The sequence below is a fragment of the Pinus tabuliformis genome, chromosome 4_2 (genome assembly GCF_031772625.1).
Source record: "Pinus tabuliformis cultivar Carrire ecotype Pingquan chromosome 4_2, CPIR1, whole genome shotgun sequence".
Taxonomy (NCBI): Eukaryota; Viridiplantae; Streptophyta; class Pinopsida; order Pinales; family Pinaceae; genus Pinus; species Pinus tabuliformis.
This window is the reverse complement of record NC_142304.1, coordinates 1,122,849,841-1,122,869,230: the sequence shown is the minus strand read 5'-3', so window position 1 is coordinate 1,122,869,230 and position 19,390 is coordinate 1,122,849,841.

Genomic DNA, 19,390 nt, shown 5'->3' with positions numbered 1-19,390 from the left:
CTATGAATTGCAGGAAGTTGTTTATAGATGATTGGTCATGTTGGGAAAAATAGATGGAATTATATTTTTGGTTCACAGCAGAGTGATCGGAGTCTATTTTTAGACTACCAGGCTAAAAATAGAAAAGTCAAATATTATTGTCTCATAATAATATTTAGACTATAAACATTATATTATCCTCTTGGAGCACTTCAGTTTGAGCTATAGATGTGGCACATGTAGCTGTCAAAAGGAAATAAACTTTCTTTATGGGTCAGTTGAGCTATTGCATGCAGGACTTTAGTTAGAACTCAAGCAGTTGAGTTTGGTGGAGTTGAATGTGGAGTTGATGGAGTTGTGTTCAGTTTGACTTGGTTAAACTAGTTGTAATTAGTCCAACTGAAAATAGACTAGTAATGAGTTGTATGAATTAATTATTAACTCATAAAGCAACTAAAGAATACATCAGTTAACTCAGTTGCATGTCAGTGCATGTACAATTCAGTGGAGACAGGCATTAGAGGTTGAGATTGCTATCAATCGTGACTATAGTTGTGCATGAGATCTTGTACAATCAGTGGGATTGAGTTATGCCAATGAAGACTACGCAATGTGGGCCAATACAAGCATTATAGCCTGTGCTCACGTGATTTTCAGGTGAGTGATTCCCTTGAAGCAGTGTGCAGTGGAGGCAAGCAAAGTAGCGAAGGAGATTTGAACCTGTGACTTTTTCGGATCTGAGCTAGTTTTGTGTGTAACAGGTGTAGATAGTACTGAGTACTTGTGAGGAGTATTGTACTATGTATTGTTACATGTTCTCAATCATTAATATACAAATAGTGTGGGGTTTTCAGCTGTAAGCTTTCCTCAGTTTACATACTTTGTTAATGTGTGCACGCGATTGATGTTTCATTGTTTTTGATGCTGCTAAATTGATGATCAACGTAGAGGAGGTTATGTATTATGCATGTATTCCGCAATAGTGTATAATCAGGATAATCTTTGTGAATAAGTGTCATATTATTCAAAATTTCTATAAAGTCAAGCTCCATAGCAGGTTTCCCAAACTCATGTTCAACACTTCCATTTGCCCGTCAGTCTATGGGTGATATGCGGAGTTGAAATTTAGCTATGTGTCCAATTTCTTCCACAGGGTGTGCCAAAAGTGTCTTGTAAATTTCACATCCCTGTCAGAAACAATAGATCTAGGTAGGCCGTGCAATCTAACAATCTCACTGAAAAACAAGTGAGCTACGTGAGTGGCATCATTGGTTTTCCTACAAGGGATGAAACGTGCCATTTTAGAAAACCGGTCTACCACCACAATCACCGAGTCAAAACTTCACTACGTTCTCAGAAGACCCAAGACAGAGTCAATGCTGACCAAGTCCCATGGTCTACTTGGAATAGGCAGTGGTGTGTAAAGTCCTATATTTTGACTGTGTCCTTTCACCATTTGGCAGACTTTACACCTGCTCACATATCGCTGCACATCCTTTCGCATTCTTGGCCAATAATAAAAGTGTCCGAGCTAATCTAAATTTTTGTCTATGCCGAAATGTCCGACTAGACATCCACTGTGCTTCTCCTGAATGATATTCTCTCTCATCGAACAATCGAGAATGCATAACTGTCCCCCTTTAAACAATAGCTTCTCCTGTAAATTATAGTCCAACCATGGACTATTGTTTCTCAGCAAAGGATTCTGACAGGCTTCATAAGCCTCTTTGAAATCCACGTCAATCTGATACAAGTCTTTCAAATGCTCAAAACCTAGCACTTGTATCGTACTCTCCTACAAGAGCAAGGCTCTTCTGCTCAACGCATATGCCACCTTCTTGTCCGTCCCGCTAATGTGTTTCAACACAAAGCTGAAACTCTGCAAATTTTGACCCACTTAGAATGCTTGTGGTTCAACTTATGCTGTTGCATTACGTATTGCAGTGCAGAATTATCAGAAAATAAAACAAACTCACTCCCTAGCAGGTAGTGTCTCCAATGCTTCAATGCTTGGACGACAACATAGAATTCTTTGTCATAAGTTGAATATTTCTGCCTGCTCTCATTCAAATTCTCACTGAAAAATGCAATAGTTTTGTATTCTTGGCTAAGTACAACTCTAATGGATGTACCACTTGCATCAGAGCGAACCTGGAAAAGCTTATTAAAATCTGGAAATCTCATAATTGGTCTTCTTATAATCTTCTTCTTTAGTAGATAAAAGCTTTTCTCTGCTGCCTTGGTCCAACGAAAAGGCCAACATGCCTTTTTTATAATTTCCAACATAGGTGCGAAGATCTCACTGAAATTCCTTATAACTTTGCAATAAAAACTTGCCAACCCATGAAAACTACATACCTCGAACATACATTTTTGGGATGGCCAGTTAATGATCGTTGTAATCTTCTCTGGGTCCATCTTCAACTCGTTCTCTGCAATCACAAAACCTGGATAAACCAGTTCTCTTTGAAGAAAAGTACATTTTTTCATATTTATCAATAACTTATTTTGCTGCAATTTTTCCAGAACACTTCGAACATGTCGAAAGTGTTCCTCTTTAATCTTGCTAAGAATTAATATATCATCAAGATACGCTATCACAAACTTTCCAAAAAACGCTTTCATGATGTCGTTCATCAGTCACATAAAGGTACTAGAGGCATTACTTAATCCGAATGGCATTACTAGCCACTCGTACAACCCTTCATTGGTCTTGAAGGTTGTCTTCCACTCATCCCCTTCCCTGATTCGAATCTAATGATACCCATTCTTTAGATCAATCTTCGAGAAGTATGCTGCCCCGCTCAGGAAATCGATCATGTCATCCATCCATGGTAGTGGAAATTTGTACCTAATGGTAATCTTATTGATGGCCCTCAAATCCATGCAATTTCGCCATTCTCCTCCTTTCTTGGGAACGAGAACTTTCGGTACTATGCAAGGGCTCAAACTCTCCCTTATCATCCCTTTATCCAACAATTCTTGCACCTGTTTTCTAATTTCCTCATTGTCTTTAGGGCTCATCGAGTATGCTTCCTTGTTCAGTAGACTTGCTCCAAGTATAAATTCAATATGATGACTGATACTTCTCTTAGGAGGCAACTTATCTGGTAAATCGTCCACTACAATATCACTGAATTCCTGCAGAATTTTCTGAATTTTAGCAGGTAAATCAGGCATTTCTGTGTGCAACAACACTGTCTTTTCCCTCCTCACAACAATATAGTTCACTTCACTATTTTCAATCTGCTTCAAAAACTGATTTCCACCCATTAGTAACACTTTCGTCCAGCTTTTTTATATTGTATCCACCTCCTTGATGAGCACAAGTGTGTGCTTGATCCCATCTTTGACAGACTTGTAAAAAATTTTCTTCCCATCATGCACTACCTTCCAATCATACTACCATGGCCTTCCTAGAAGTACATGACATATGTCCATTGGCGTAATATCACAAATAACCTTGTCTTTATACCTACCAATATGGAACTCAACTTCACACTATTCGTCCACCAACAGTTGATGGACTTTCTGCAGCCAGGATACCTTGTAAGGAGTGGGGTGCTTCATCTGCTTCAAACCCAACTTCTCTACCATCTCTGTGGTAACCAGATTATCTGTGCTCCCACTGTTGATAATCAACTTGTAGCATTTTCCGTGCGACTTACAAACTGTCCGGAATAATGCCTTCCTTTAAGTTTGTTCAGTTGTTTCTTTGGCTGGTTTCAACAACACTCTATTTAGAACTAAGGCTTCCCCTGTTTCTGGAACATTTTCTACTTCCTGGGGTGGTGCCTCTGCTTCCTCCAACTATGCAACAAACGCTCCTCTTTGTCCAGCTTGTTCCACTTTGGGACACTCAAAATATTTGTGATCCCACTTGCAGCACCTATAGCACTAATAGATAGCTCCTCTACTTCAGCCATTTCCTCTTCCTCTTTGATATGGCCTTTTGCCTCTAGTGTTGCCCCCTTTTTCTAGTGTTCCTGAAGTCTTGGGACTGCTGCCCTCTTCACTATTATTGCAGTTCGCCCTCTGCCACAGGACTGTCCTCTTCCTCTCCCGGTTCCCCGTCCTCTCCTAGCATTTTTTTTTCTGGTGATCTTTTCCTCTGCCTTCATGACACTCTAGTAGGCTTCCTCTATATTTTTTGGGGGAAAGAATGCTTATCTCATCCAATATTTCCAATCTCAAATCATTTACATACCTTGATATTTTTTCGGGGTGTTCTCCATACCAGCTCTTAAATTTACCCAGTAGAATTCTTCAGTATACTCTCTCACTATCATCCCTTTTTGCCTCAGATTCTACACTTGTCGATGCAGTGCAATCTGGTAATATTTGGGAAAAAAATTTCCCTTTAGCTTTGCCACCATTCTTAGCCATTTCTTTATTGTAAACTTTTGCATCCTTCTTCTTTCTGCTTGGACACTGTCCCACCACAAGGTTGCATGTCCTTTCAGCGTTGTTGCTGTGAACTTAATTCTCTGATCTTCACTGACCTCTTCACATTCGAAATATTTGTCCAATTTGCTGATCCAGTCCAACAGAACTTTTGTGGACAAGCTGCCATCGTAATTTGGAATCTTCATCTTAGGCTTGTTGCTAGCTAGTAGGACCGACCTCAACAATCTCATTTCCGGCCCTTCTTCATCCGATCCATCTGTTGCAACTATGGCTTCTTCTTTGCTATCATCTCCTACCGCCGGGTCCCTTCTCCTTCCTACTTCAACTACCTCCAAACAGGCAGTAAAGATCCTAAATTCCTCTCTCATTCCTTCATCTATTGCTCTGCGCACACCTCTCCCATGACCTTATCTTCCAACTTCCATTTCTATCATAGCAATTTTAATTTCCTGCTGTGATACCACTTGATGGGTCCAGCCCCCTCCTTACCCTTAACAACTATATAAAATGGATGATGATTAATGTAATTATTTTGGTAATTATTAATTATGTGATTCACGCATAATCAACTGGTGATTACAATAATCACGTAGATATTTTTGGTTCTGGATTTTATTACTTGTACCTATGACAATGTGTGATGGACATGTGTCCCTGCCTCGTAAAACACCCTCCCACCTTGGTTAATGCTCTCAAACCCTATTCACTTGGTCATTTTTTTGTCGATTTTGTGGTGGCTTAAGGGTTTCCATTGTTGTTCTCTATCGCTGGCTTCTCTGTATGATTTTGTTGCTACTGATGTTATTTCTCGGCCTTGGCCTGGTTGTTTTCTCTGCTTCGTCGGTTTGCCATTCTATGCTTGTTTATTCCTTTGTATCCATATTGGTGACGTCTTTTAATCAGTGGAAAGTGTGCTCATTGTGGAGGCTTTCAGCTCCTCTATATACATTCTTTGCAAGTCATTTTTTCTAACTGTTAATGGCCCGTGCCTTCTTCTCTATTTCTTCCACTCAGCTACTCTGGAGATTTATCTGTTTATGTTATTCGATTTTGTTTGCAGGTTGTGATCTCGGGGGTTTGTGGCTTCGGTTCCGTCCACTAACAGCAAGGTAAGTTCTTGCTCTAAGCTATCATCAACCCTTGATTTTTCCTCCATTAAGTGACACAACTGCTCCTTATGGACAGAGAACCCTCTGGTGGCTACGACCTTGGAACACCATGTCATCTTTGGTAAGTTTCGAACCCTGGAACTCTTTGTCATTTCGTTTCTTCAGTTTACTTTGTGGTGGTTCTCGTACCCTGTTTTGGTTAATGCTTACAGGTGGAATCGGCTCTGGAAACCCTATTTCCCACTCTTATGCGTGCTGGCAAGACCCGGTAGCATCACTCCTTGATAACTTTGTCTATTTAGTTTGTTTTGTTGTTGTTGGCTTAATGATCGCCTAGTTAGGTTTTGGGCTTAGAGAACTTTGCCTTTAGTGAACTGCATGGTGTTGTTGTAGGCCTCCGGTCTTGCTCTATCATAGATTATGTTTGTGACTATAGGGTTTATAGTTTAGGGTTTCTCAAACCGTTTTCTCGTTTTGAACTTTGTTGAACTTGGACATCGTTTAAATTCTGTATGGGTTGTAATTTGTATTGACAGAGACTCTATCGTTCTTCTTTGTAAATAAAAGAAAAGGATTTTGTTGCTCAAGAATTATCTGTGTTATTTCATTCTATTTTGTTGTCTGGAACTGTGTATTGTTAAGGCTTCCTTTCGCTCTACTTGCTTGATTTATCTGGAGCTCCAATGTTTGCGAGGCTTCTATAGGTTCTCCTGCTTTGACACTTGAGAAGTTTGGTTATCTATAAGACTGTTAAATTCATGTAGATAGAGAAATGTATATGCTTTGTAGAATAAAAAATAAACATTCTTTCACTATATTAGGTAACAGAGATTAAAGGACTGTGAATGGACTACTATGGGAATTCAAATGTAAACTTCTGTTTTTGTAGAGATTTCTATTTCTTTCTTTCTTTTTCAAAAATTGAACCCGTTACAATACATTCTGTTGTCTTTTGAATGATTTCGAAAAACAGTTTTCTCTTAACTACTGTTAGTTACATTTGATGATTTTCTCAGTTTCTATAACTTCTTTTTTTTCCTACGTTGTAACTTGTAAAAGCTAACATAATAATAAAAAAACAATTAGCTACAAGAGTTCTTTTAAATTGAATTTACCTTCCTAAATTCTACATCACTAAGAAATTAAAATGAAAATGAAAACTAAAATGTTCACTTGAATTTTTTTCCTCGATCCTCAAGAGATCAAGTGACCCTCTAGCATGATCATCCCCTTCAGTTAGATGCTCCTACATCATTAGGGTTACGAACCCAATTGGACACCTCTTCTAGAATCTCAGAGTTTGAATAAACCTCATGATCATTAGTGATCCAAGTTTCAAGTTGAAGGATTTCTTCAATGATTCCTTGAGGAGTTGTAAGGTGGAAAATAACAACAACCACCTGGGTATGTGGCCAGACTTGCAAACCATGACCACCTCCACCCCTTCCACCACCACCTCTATAGCTAAGCATGCATGCCTAGGCATTATCGACTAAGAAAACCAAAGATGGACAAGAATGAAGGTACTCACCAAGTTGAGATAGGAGAAAAGACTAGACATAATGAGATGAAGGACAAGCAAAGAAAGGGAAGGAGTTCAAGGCAGTCTAGGCCAACCCACCAACAAAGGCCAATACAACACACGCCCAAAATCACCCACTAGAAAAAATCACCTACTCACCAAAATACCCCAAAGCACAAGATGCAAAGGACTCCTAACGGAATCAAAATAAAAACAACAAACAAGAACCACACAAAAATAGAGAAGAGGAAGTGAATAACATGATTTAATAGAAAATTTGATGCCCATAAGACACTACGCAATATGCAAGAGTAGATGAGAATGCAAGCATTATGTATAGGATGGCGACACTGACTACCTCCACTTCTAGTGCTACCCAACTTTACAAAATTACGTGGCTTGAACTAACTGGAAACCCAGCCTTAGGCTTTGATCCTATTAGCTCTGTTGCATATCTGTGATTTTTGAAGGTCGAAAGTGAACCTGGTCCACTTGGTGGTGCTTAAAGGAAGCTCATGGCGGTCATTATCCCTTCTTTCCCTCACTCCGCTTATACTCCGTTACCTCCATTTCCTCTAAAAAAACAACAAAACCCCTTTGGTCGCCAGCCCTGAGCGCAAAAGCCAAAACCCCATAAAACCCCGCCCATATGACTTCGTGCCCTCATGAAGCCATCACCTTTAATCACAGCCATCAATTTCCGCCCGCCGATCCAATGGCTCCCGTCGCACCCGATAAATCAATGTGCCCGATCATTCCTCCACCATCCGATCAATTTCGCCAATATTGGACAGTCGTTGCACATTTCGCGCCCACAAATCGATGGGACGTTAGCGCACGATGGAGAGCAGTTTTCCTCTCTCCTCCACTTCTACGTGTCATGCGCCGAGTGGGCGCACCTTTGTCCTTTTATCGCCCGATGCCCAAAGGCGGTGTGATCGATACCGCTTACTGCTTAACCCTCTGTCCCTGCCCGATAACCATCACATGCCTTTGCCTCCCGATCACCATTAGATTTGTCTACCTGAGATCCAACGGTCCACGTTCATCCCACTCCCGCCTCTTCTGATACCTTCCATCAAGCCATCTCCACCGTCTATTTTCCCGATCTGATGGCTAATCTTTCTCCCCCCTCCTAAATCATCCACTCGCCATGTAGTCCACGTCCCTAGACCGTTCCGAGTACCTGAAGGATGAAGGCGACCGGCTCACCAGTACCAGTTGTAGTTTCTCCTCAAAAACTATATTTAACAATCAATATGGTCAAGGAGGAAAAGAAAAGAGCGTGAGCAAGTAACTGGATTTAGCAGTTATGGAACTTCATTGATACGAGCACTCCAGCTGCCCAAGAGGATAGCAGAGCACCTGAAAGATAATATTCATCCACTAAAGAAAGCAAATGCACTCAAAGATGCCATTAGGCAGTTAAATGCAGTTGGTAGTCAATTATGACCCCTCTATACCTAAAATGGCCAAGTGCCTTTGTAATGAAACTCTATATATACCCGAAAACAAGATGTAATCAAGGTTGATGGTTGATGTTTTGATGTAAGGTTCAATTTCTGGAGACCGCAACTTTTTTTACACTTGCAGCATCTCATCTTCATTTTCAGCTAATATAGGCTTCTTTTGTTTTTAATTGCTCACTTTCCATTTCTCTTCTCTTCCAAGTTGTGCCTGATATGTTGTATGCTTGAAATCTGAATGTTTAGCACTAGAGTCACTGCCATCCTATCTCTGTGTTAAAATCTTGTATGTATCATTGAATGAGTTATTCAGGTTTCTCTTCATCTGCTGCCAGAGAGCTGTCATCCCGACTGTGCATTAGTAGATTAGATTTGCAGACTTCTTTACTGGTTGTAGCTGACCATCACATGGTCTTGTGCATCTGCTGGTGTGGTCAGTATTCTCCATATTCACCCAATATTAAACTATGAGTAGTTGGTGGTCTAAAGCCTTGTAGTCTGAGGGTGTTCATGCATGTCTGGAGTGAAACAAAGTAGAAGTGGTTATCTGGCTTGGACAAGCATCATTCCTTCCATTCATCCATTTGTAACAATAAGTTGAATTTATATGTTACCAGGCATCTCCGAGCTACAACCTAGGAGATTTTCTTGGAATCCTAACATAATTCGTGTCATTGTCGAGCAGAGGAGATTGAAGCTCAGCTTCTCGAGGAGAACGACACAGTTCCAACTTTGATGATAGACAAAGTCTAGACACATTTCTGGTTGTAATCATCTATCTGGCGACTCTACTGGAGGACCAAATTTTGGCAACTCGACATCATAGTTCTAGCTTAGTTTGTGAGGCATACTCGGAGAAATCCTCAGAAATCACCAGCTAACCCAGTGCCTGACCCTGAGAAGATTGTCAAGTAGAGAAAGACATCACAAAATGGAGCATCAGGATTAGGTAAGCCTAAGCAATCTTATGTATCTCTGCCAGAGAGGGTTGTAACTAAGCATGTTCATGTTGAAAATATAAAGCCTAGTACTATTAGTGAAGAGAATTTCCTAGAGATTCATGAAGTTCCTTGTTCAATAAGTTCCCCTTTGGATCTCAGTCCAAAGAAAGCCTCCCATACAGTCCATCATTTTCCTTTATCTCTATCATTCATTCCTCAGTCTCCTGTCATCCAAACAACCAGTACTCTTCCATCTACCCCAATCATGGCAGGCCAACAAGCACCCACAAATATGGAAAGAATCATAGCTACTCGATATGGACCCCTGGTCCTACCTATTCCTTTGAATGCCATGCCTGCGTGAGAGTACCAGAAATACATGCCTAATTTCACTGGTACAGAGGGAGTAATAGCTGAAGAACACCTTGAATATTTTTATAGCTATGTTGATAACCTTGATATTATTGAAGATGATGTGTGGATGAGAGTATTTGTCCAAAGCCTTGATGGAGAGGCTAGAAAACGGTTCAGAGAACTGGCCCCTAGGTCTATAGCAGACATTGAAGCATTATATGATGTATTTTTGAAGCATTGGGGAGACAAAAAAGACTTGCTATATTGCCATACTGAGTTTGGAAATCTCAAGAGGGAAAATGGGGAATCGTTGTCTGATTTTAATAAAATATTCAATCGTATGTATAGTAAGATACCAGCTGAGGTAAAGCCTACCCCCACCTCTACCAAACTCACCTATGCCAATGCTTTTGACTCTGATTTCTATCTGCTATTGAGAGAAAGAACATGTGCCACTCTAGCTGAGATGCAAGATGCAGCTTTAGAGGTGGAATCTAATATCACGGCTACATAAAAACTCAAGGGTCATGCTGATCGAAGAAGGTAGAGAGGTGAGGCTTCTTCTTCCTCTGCTTCATCTTCAGAACCTAAATTAGACAAAATGACTAAAATGATAGAGTCATTGGCTGCTGAAATATCTAAGCTGAAGGTTGAGCAGAGCTCTGGAAAAGAAAGGCTTCCAAACACATTTTCTCCATGAAATCCAAATCCATTCAAAAGAGAAAATGAACAATTGCATATCATTCAGAGGGGTAAAGAAGTCGGTGAAGAACAAAGGGTTAAGGCTCCTTTCCAAAACGTAGTCATGGAGGAGGAGCAGTTTGAAGAAGAGGATGAAATTCATTGCATGGAAGATAAGGGTAGTGCTACATTCTTGAAATTGGTTGCCCATGAAGAATCATTACTCCAGGACCAAACGAGTCAAGAGTGGGACAAAGAAGTTGTTCTGCAGACTGACAAACGACAAAGATATAATCTGAGGTCAAGAACAAGCAATTTCAAGGAGAATCCTGTCCAAAGAGCTGTTGTCCCCATGGAGCATCAGACCATCAAACAGAAAATACCAGCAGCTGATCCAGTCACCCTCAAAGCACCAGCTCAAGAGGTAAGAGGTCCTGACAAGTCCCCTTCCCCTTTTAGTTTTGAATCAAAAGTCTAGAAGTTAAAAATATATGTGCCTCTGATAGAACTCGCAAAGGTGAGGTATTTAGAAAGCCTATCCTTAATGCCCTTGAGCTAAAAGCCTCACAAGCATCTCATGACTATGTAAATTTGCAAGATGATAAGCCTGCGGTTGTTCTTAGCCCAATCACTGAACCCTCTGGCAATAGCTCCCCATCATTCTAGTCTCCTTGACCATTCATGACAAAACCCTCCATAACTACCTGCTAGACACCAATGCTAGCCATAATCTGATGCCCAAAGCTATCATGGAAGAGTCAGGCCTTGATATTACCCGACCTTATCATGATCTATTCTCCTTTGATTCGAGAAAGGTAAAAATTTTGGGATTAATCAAAGACCTGGCCATTACCCTAACTCAGCTACCCATGAAGAGCATGATGATGGATATTGTGGTGGTAGATGTTCCCCCTAAATTTGGTATGCTACTTTCTAGAGGGTGGATTAAGAGGTTGGGTGGAACATTACAGAATTATTTATCTTATGCCACTGTCCCAGTTTTTGGAGGGGAGAGCAGGAGATTGTACAGAGAAGCACATCTAGCCTATGTCATCAGCGATCAGAAGAATCCTTCTAATCATCCTATTTATGCTGTGGACACTGACTTTGGGGCATGCATTCTCCACGTTGAAGAATCTCATAAGGCCTCAATGCAGATCAGGAAACTAGTAGGGCATGTTATGGAAGAAGAGGGAGCACAAGCTCGTGATATGTTCTTTGATGGAGCCTGCTTAAGGGAAACTGCAGGAGCAGGAGTGGTGTTGGTATCTCCAATATAAGAAAACATAGATTTGTCTTTCAAGTTGAATTTTTAGGTCACCAATAATATAGCAGAGTATGAGGCTCTGATATTGGGCTTAAGCGCTGCCAAATACAAAGGAATCGGAAACATAAAGGTGTTTGGAAATGTTGATCTCATCATTCAACAAGTGAACAAAACATTTCAAGCAAAGCACCCAAGGCTGAAAGCATATCGAGATGAGGTATGGAGATTCAAAGATTCTTTTGATAATTTTTGTATCTCATATATCCCTAGAGTCAAAAATCAGCTCGTTGATTCCCTTGTTGTATCTGCTAGCATGTTTGTCCCTCCCATACCCCCTAAACTGGTTTATGAAGTCGAAGTAAAATATAGACCATCCTTGCCTCATAATGTCCAACATTGGAAATTTTTTGAGGATGATGATGAGGTAAATAGGTTTTTGCAAGTCATTGATGAATTCTCTTAAATGAAAATTGATCAAGAGAATGAAGCCTTGGAGAAAAGGCCCCAGCCCCAGCTTAGAAACAAAATTGGCAAAGACAACATTGTGCAACTGCCTAGCAATCATATACCTAGAGGACTTGTGCCACTAGAGAAGCTTTTTGATCAAAATGATGTGCCTTATAAAGCTGCCAAAAAAGAATATCAATCTACAATCCATAAGCATAACATAGGGAGTCCAGAGCATCCAAGATATATAAATCTGTCCACCCATCTATCTGCTGCCCAAAGTTCTGAGTACTACAATTTAATGAAGCAGACTTGAAAACTTACGACAAAAAGATCATCTAGCATAAAATTCCCTTAGAGAAAGATACCATCCCTTTCAAGCAAAATCTGAGACCAATAAATCCTTTGCTCCTCCCTCTAATTGAAAAAGAAATCAAGAAATTGTTGGCTGCAAAATCATAGTTCCTCTGAGATACTCAAAGTGGGTAGCCAACTTGGTTGCGGTGAGGAAGAAGAGTGGAGAAATTAGGCTCTATGTTGACTTCAAAAACCTCAACAAGTTTTCCAAAAAAGACAATTATCCTCTGCCCAAGATGGAGCATTTGCTGCAGAAGGTCTCAGGAGCCAAAGTGATGTCTTTCCTAGATGGATTTTCAAGGTATAGCCAGGTTGTTGTACATCCATATGACCAAGAAAAGACCTCATTCACCACCCCCTGGGGTACTTTTATGTATTCCAAGATGCCTTTTGGGTTGATGAATGCTGGAGTGACCTTTCAAAGAGCTATGGATATATCATTTGTAGGAGAGAAGGATAAGTTTGTCCTCATCTACCTAGATGATATAATAGTATACTCCAGCAACCATCAAGACCATTTGCAACATTTGAAGAAAGTGTTCTTGAAGTGAAGGAGGTTTGGGATTTCAGTCAATCCTAAAAAGTCACATTTTTCTTTAGAAGAGGGCAGGTTGTTAGGAGACATTGTTTCTGCTACAGGTGTCAGAATTGACCCAGAAAGAGTAAGAGAAATAAAAACATTGTCTGTCCCAAGATCAAAGAAGGATATCCAGTCCTTTCTGGGAAAGATAAATTTTGTAAGGAGGTTTATCCCAAATTTTGCAGAACTTGTAAAACACATCACCTCCATGTTGAAAAAGGGGTCAGAAAGCAAATGGACTGATGCAGCAAGAAGATCTTTTGAACCCATCAAAAGAGCTATTATGGAAGCTCCTACTTTGATCATCCTAGATTACAACAAGGAGTTCCATATATTTTGATTTGCCTCTAATGACACCCTTGCAGCAGTTTTATTGCAAACAGATGAGGAAGGTTCAGAGCATCCAGTGGAATTTTCAGCAAAACCTGAAGGGATGCTGAGCTGAGGTATGATATCATTTAAAAACAAGCATATGCTCTTATCAAATCTTTTAAAGCTTTCAAAATTTACATTTTGCATTCCAAGGTAATTGCATATGTGCCCTATGCTTCACTAAAAGATGTCCTAACGCAGCCAGATGCTAATGGAAGAAGGTCTAAATGGATTCCAAATCTTATTAAATTCAACATAGAATTGAAGCCTACCAAGCTTGTCAGAGGTCAGGACCTTGCTAGATTAATGGCTAAAGAAAATTGTAGAATTTTGGACATGAATTTGATAAGCACGAATTCAGAGGATGATCAGACAGAAGAAGAGACAGTTGAACCAGGGAAAAATCAGTCATTGGCTGAAAATCTAGCCTCTTGTGAATGGTATTCTACAATGATTCGATTTTTGCTGAAGCTAGAAGTGCCTCCAGGCCTAAGCTCAAGCCAAGCGAGAACCCTTAAGCTTAGAGCAGCCAAGTACTGCATTCATGAAGACTTGCTCTATTGGAGAGACCCATCTGGAATCCTTCTCAAATGTCTGGACAAATAACAATCCACAGAAGTTATGCAGCAGTTTCGTTCCAACATATGTGGAGGACATCACTATTGGAAAACCACTGCCCACAAGATCCTAAGAGCTGGGTACTATTGGCCCACCTTATTTTTTGATGTCTTTTCATTTGTTAAATATTGTGACAGGTGCCAAAGATTTGAAGGAAAATAGCAACTGAAGTCCCTACCCTTAAAGCCAATACATGCTGGTGGCCTTTTTCAAGAGTTCAGCTTAGATTTCACAGGGGAAATTAATCCACATTCTAGTGGCCAGCATAGATGGATCTTAGTAGCCACTGCTTACTTCACTAAATGGATTGAGGCCATACCTACCAGAAAGGTTGATCACCATGTGGTCATGAGGTTCTTGACAGAGAATATCTTCACCAGGTTTGGCTGTCCACATAAACTAGTTACAGACAATGCAGCAGCCTTCAGAGCAAAAGAGTTGGTGGACATGTGTAGCTCAATGGGCATTAAGCTAGTTCATTCCACCTCATACTACCCTCAAGGCCTGATGAGGATAATTAAAAAGTTGTTGGAAGACAACAAAAAGAATTGGGATTCTAAGCTCAAGTATGCACTGTGGGCTGACAAAGTGACCACCAAGAAATCCACAGGGAATTCTCCATTCAAGCTGGTATATGGCACTGTGGTTGTATTCCCAATTCAATTAAACCTCCATATGGCAAAGTTCTTGCAAGAAGAGCGGAATGAGGAAGAGGACATGGAAAAAAGAATTTGTGATTTGGCAGAAGCACATCAAATCCGGGATCATCTGGTTGAGAAGTCTACAACAAATCAAAAGAGAATCAAGGAATCCTTTGACAGGAAGGCAAAAACAGACAATTTTCAGGTTGGAGACTTGGTTCTTAATTGGGATGTAATGAAAGAGAAGAAAGGCAACCATGGGAAGTTTGATGCTCTATGGACGAGACCTTTTTTCATCACTAGATCCAAGGGAACAATACTTTCATGCTGCAAAGTATGGAAGGAGAGACAATTTTTGATGGCCTAATTAATGGGCGATTTTTGAAAATTTATGTTGTTTAAGGTCTTCAAGCCTTAAAGTTGTAAATTGGTTGTTTTACCAGTTTTAGTGTAAGCTTAATTAGACTCCATGCCCAATGGAACATTAGGAAATTTTGCTAATTTAGTTTTCACAGGAAAGGCCATGGTCTACAGTTCTTGAGACCTCACAGGGAGGATCTCATCCCCAGAAGGAGCCAGTGTTAGCTTTGCTACATATCTGTGATTTCTGAAGGTTGGAAGTGAACCTGGTCCACTTGGTGGTGCTTAAAGGAGGCTCGTGGTGGTCATTCTCCCTTCTTTCCCTCACTCCGCTTATCCTTCGTTACCTCCATTTCCTCTGAAAAAAAAACAACAAAACCCATTTGGTCGCCAGCCCCAAGCGCAAAAGCCAAAACCCCATAAAACCCTGCCGATATGACTTCGCGCCCTCACAAAGTCGTCACCTTTAATCATAACCGTCAATTTCCTCCCGCCAATCCAACGGCTCCCATCGCGCCCGATAGTGTGATGTGCCCGATCATTACTCCACCGTTCGATCAGTTTTGCCAAGATCGGATGGTCGTCACACATTTCGCGCCCACAAACCGATGGGACATTAGCATGCGATGGAGAGTGGTTTTCCTCTCTCCTCCACCGCTACGTGTCATGCGCCGAGTGGAATCACACGCCTTCATCCTTTTACTGTATGACGCCCAAAGATGGTGTGATCGATACCGCTAACCTCTTAACCCTCTGTCCCTGCCTGATAACCGTCGCATGCCTTCGCCTCCTAATCACCATTAGATCTGTCTGCCTGAGATCCAACGGTCCATGTTCATCCCGCTCCCGCCTCTTCTGATACCTTTTGTCAGACCATCTCCTCCGTCTATTTTCCCGATCTGACGGTTGATATTTCTCCCCCCTCTCGAATCGTCCACTTGCCATGTAGTCCACGTCCCTGGACCGTTCCGAGTACCTGAAGAAAGAAGGCAACTAGCTCACCAGTACCAGTTGCAGTTGCTCCTCAACAACCATATTTAACAAACAATATGGCTGAGGAGGAAAAGGAAAAAGCATGAGCAGGTAACTACATTTAGTAGTTATGGAACTTCATTGATACGAGCACTCCAGCTGCCCAAGAGGACAGCAGAGCACCTGAAAGATCAGATTCATCCATTGGAACAAGCAAATGAACTCAGAGACGCCATCAGGCAGTTAAATGCAGTTGGTGGTCAATTATGAGACGATACTTAAAATGGCCAAGTGCCTTTGTAATGAAACTCTATATATACCTGAAAACAATATGTAATTAGGGTTGATGGTTGACGTTTTGATGTAAGGTTTAACTTCTGCAAACTGTAACTTTTTTGACACTTGCAGCGTCTTGTCTTCATTTTTAGATAATACAAGCTTCTTTTGTAGTTAATTGCTCACTTTCCATTTCTCTTCTCTTCCAAGTTGTGCCTGATATGCTGTATGCTTGAACTCTTAATGTTTAGCACTAGAGTATTTGTCATCCTATCTCTGTGTTAAAATCTTGTATGTATCATTAAATGAGTTATTCAGGTTTCTCTTCATCTGGTGCCAGAGAGCTGTCATCCTGACTGTGCATTAGTAGATTATATTTGCAGACTTCTTTACTGGTTGTAGCCGGCCATCACATGGTCTTGTGCATCTGCTAGTGTGGTCAGTATTCTCCATATTCACCCAATCTTAAACTGTGAGTAGTTGGTGGTCTAAAGCCTTGTAGTCTAAGGGTGTTCATGCATGTCTGGAGTGAAACAAAGTAGAAGTGGTTATCTGGCTTGGACAAGCATCATTCCTTCCATTCATCCATTTGCAACAATAAGTTGAATTTATATGTTACTAGGCATCTCCAAGCTACAACCTAGGAGAGTTTCTTGGAATCCTAACAAGTCCATGAACCAGAAAACCGAACAAACAACTTAGGCCACAAAACTTTGAAATTGGAATGTCGAGAATGCAATCCCAAAACATTTCCCTTGCTTCCTTGGATAAAGGAAACACATTTTCATAGAAAGGCCAATAATCGTGTCATAGCTTTGCATATTTTACACCAAGTGCAAGCTCAACACCTTTAGACCGACGAAGGAATAATCCCACTAGGAGCAGGGGAGAAGACCTAGCATTGCAGAAATTGTAGGCAACTAATACTAATCAGAGGACTAAAGAATTCTAGAAGGTTTAACATCTTGTTGAATAGATAATAAACTCACATGCGATGTGCATGGCACAACTTGAATATGCCACCTGATGCAGGAGCATTTGGTCAACAGGGTGAAGACCAAGGGAGGGCGAACAAAGTTTCTGAAAAAGATTGGGGATGAGAAACATTTCACTGAACGGACAGCAAGTCTGTCAAGTTCCTATGTTTTTGTTTTCTTTCTTTCGTGGTCAGCTACATTGTTAACTGTTTTTATTTTAATTTCTGTTCATTATGTTTGAAATATTGTAATAGGTTCTAGTTAGAAACGATAATAGTAGTTTAGGGTCAGTAGGTGGTTAACAACGAATTCCTATGGTAAAAAAGGCAGACTAAGTAAACTATTGATAGTCAAAGAAAGTCATGCCTATAGTAACTGCTAAAACTGTAATTGAATAACTACCAGCAGTTATCAAACTGCCTGAAAACATTGTATAAAAAGACAAGCAAGCAAACCCAGAGGGGTTCAGCAGCGGAGCATATACAAGAGAATAATAAATATACATTTTCCTTCATCTTATTTCAGTGCACAAGCAAACAAATTGTTCATATATGTGTCCTCAGTAACAAAAGCCTGTATGTACAGTGTTGCGTAAATATTTCATTTTTTATTTAAATCTATCAACAGTGTTTTACAGTATTCAAAGAGCTACGAACTCGCAGAGAAGAAAGCGAACAAGAGGCGGAAAGAACCAGCACCCACTAAGGGTTCAGACCAAACAACCACAATAACCGGGTAAGCAACCAGAACTGGCAGCGAATGAGTCTATCTATCACTTAATTTTACAATGTATTTCTTCTGCATAAAAATTACATAGAACTGTGCATCATGGTGCAACCGAACAGCGTTGCAACCGACCCACAAACCCTCCTAAGTTACAGCCAAGGGTTTGACAAACCCAGAAATTCCAAACACAACAAATAAACAGGCATTTCACATAACAAGCGACCATAATCCGTGATCAGGACCAAGACCCATTACAAGAAAGCAAAACAAGAACAGGACTACTGGGAAGGAGTCGACGGAAGCCATTGCTACGACACGGAAGACGGCCACACCTGCAAAAGACATAGAAGGTGGAAGGTCAGGGTTTCTTTCCAATAAAACCCTTGCATGAGAATTGAAGCCATAACGCCTGTAAATGAAAACCCTGAGTATGGAGACAGGAGAGTAATCATACCTGACAGTGTGCCGGAACAGTAGGCCAACAGAATCCTGAAACAGAGACCCCTGTCCACAGAGGGGCCGAAGAACGTTAGTCTCGATGCAAACAGAGGAAAAGAAATTCTAGCATAGAACTGTGTCATACCTTGTCCAAATAGCCGAGCGCCGGAGAGGAACGAAACCGGAATTCCATCGACCTGTGCAACTGTCAAGCTGAGCGGACCGAGCATCATTACGCCATAGTCCTTAACCAAAGAATTGTCAAGAAGGCCAGACCAGACAGTAACCACGAAATCAAACAAAGGATAGTTCTTACAGCCATGAAAACGAAATGAACATGCGATGGAACCATAGCAACTTACCAACGAAACCAAGTGCCGGATAGACAAACCCACACAGTAACGACAGGGTATAGTTGAGGCATCATCATATCACCACGGAACAGGCGGAAACCCAAAGGGTTTCATCACAGACAAATAACCAGAGGCGGAGCCAAAACAACACAGAGACCACCGAGACCAAGCATCGAAGGCAAAAATGACCGCAAAGGCGCGAACCGGGTAACAAAAACAAGGTAGGGTTTGCCAAGTTCGAGGAGAACAGGTGTCCAACGGAGGGTTAATACAAAGTACAACCGTGTTGATTGTAAATTAAACCATAATCAATTCCCAATTACCGCATATTCCAACCAGTTCAATAACGTAAGTCCACATCAGCTGAGGCAAGGCGGGACCACGTGGGCTGGCCCCATCAAGTGGTATCAGAGCAGTTTTTTTTTTAAATAGAAGAGGATGGAAGCACCAAGACGAGGACGTGGAAGAGGTGCACGTAGGGGAGCAGATGAAGGATTGAGGGAGCAGATTAGAGTTCTTACAGCTCGTTTGGAAGCAGTGGAGGCGG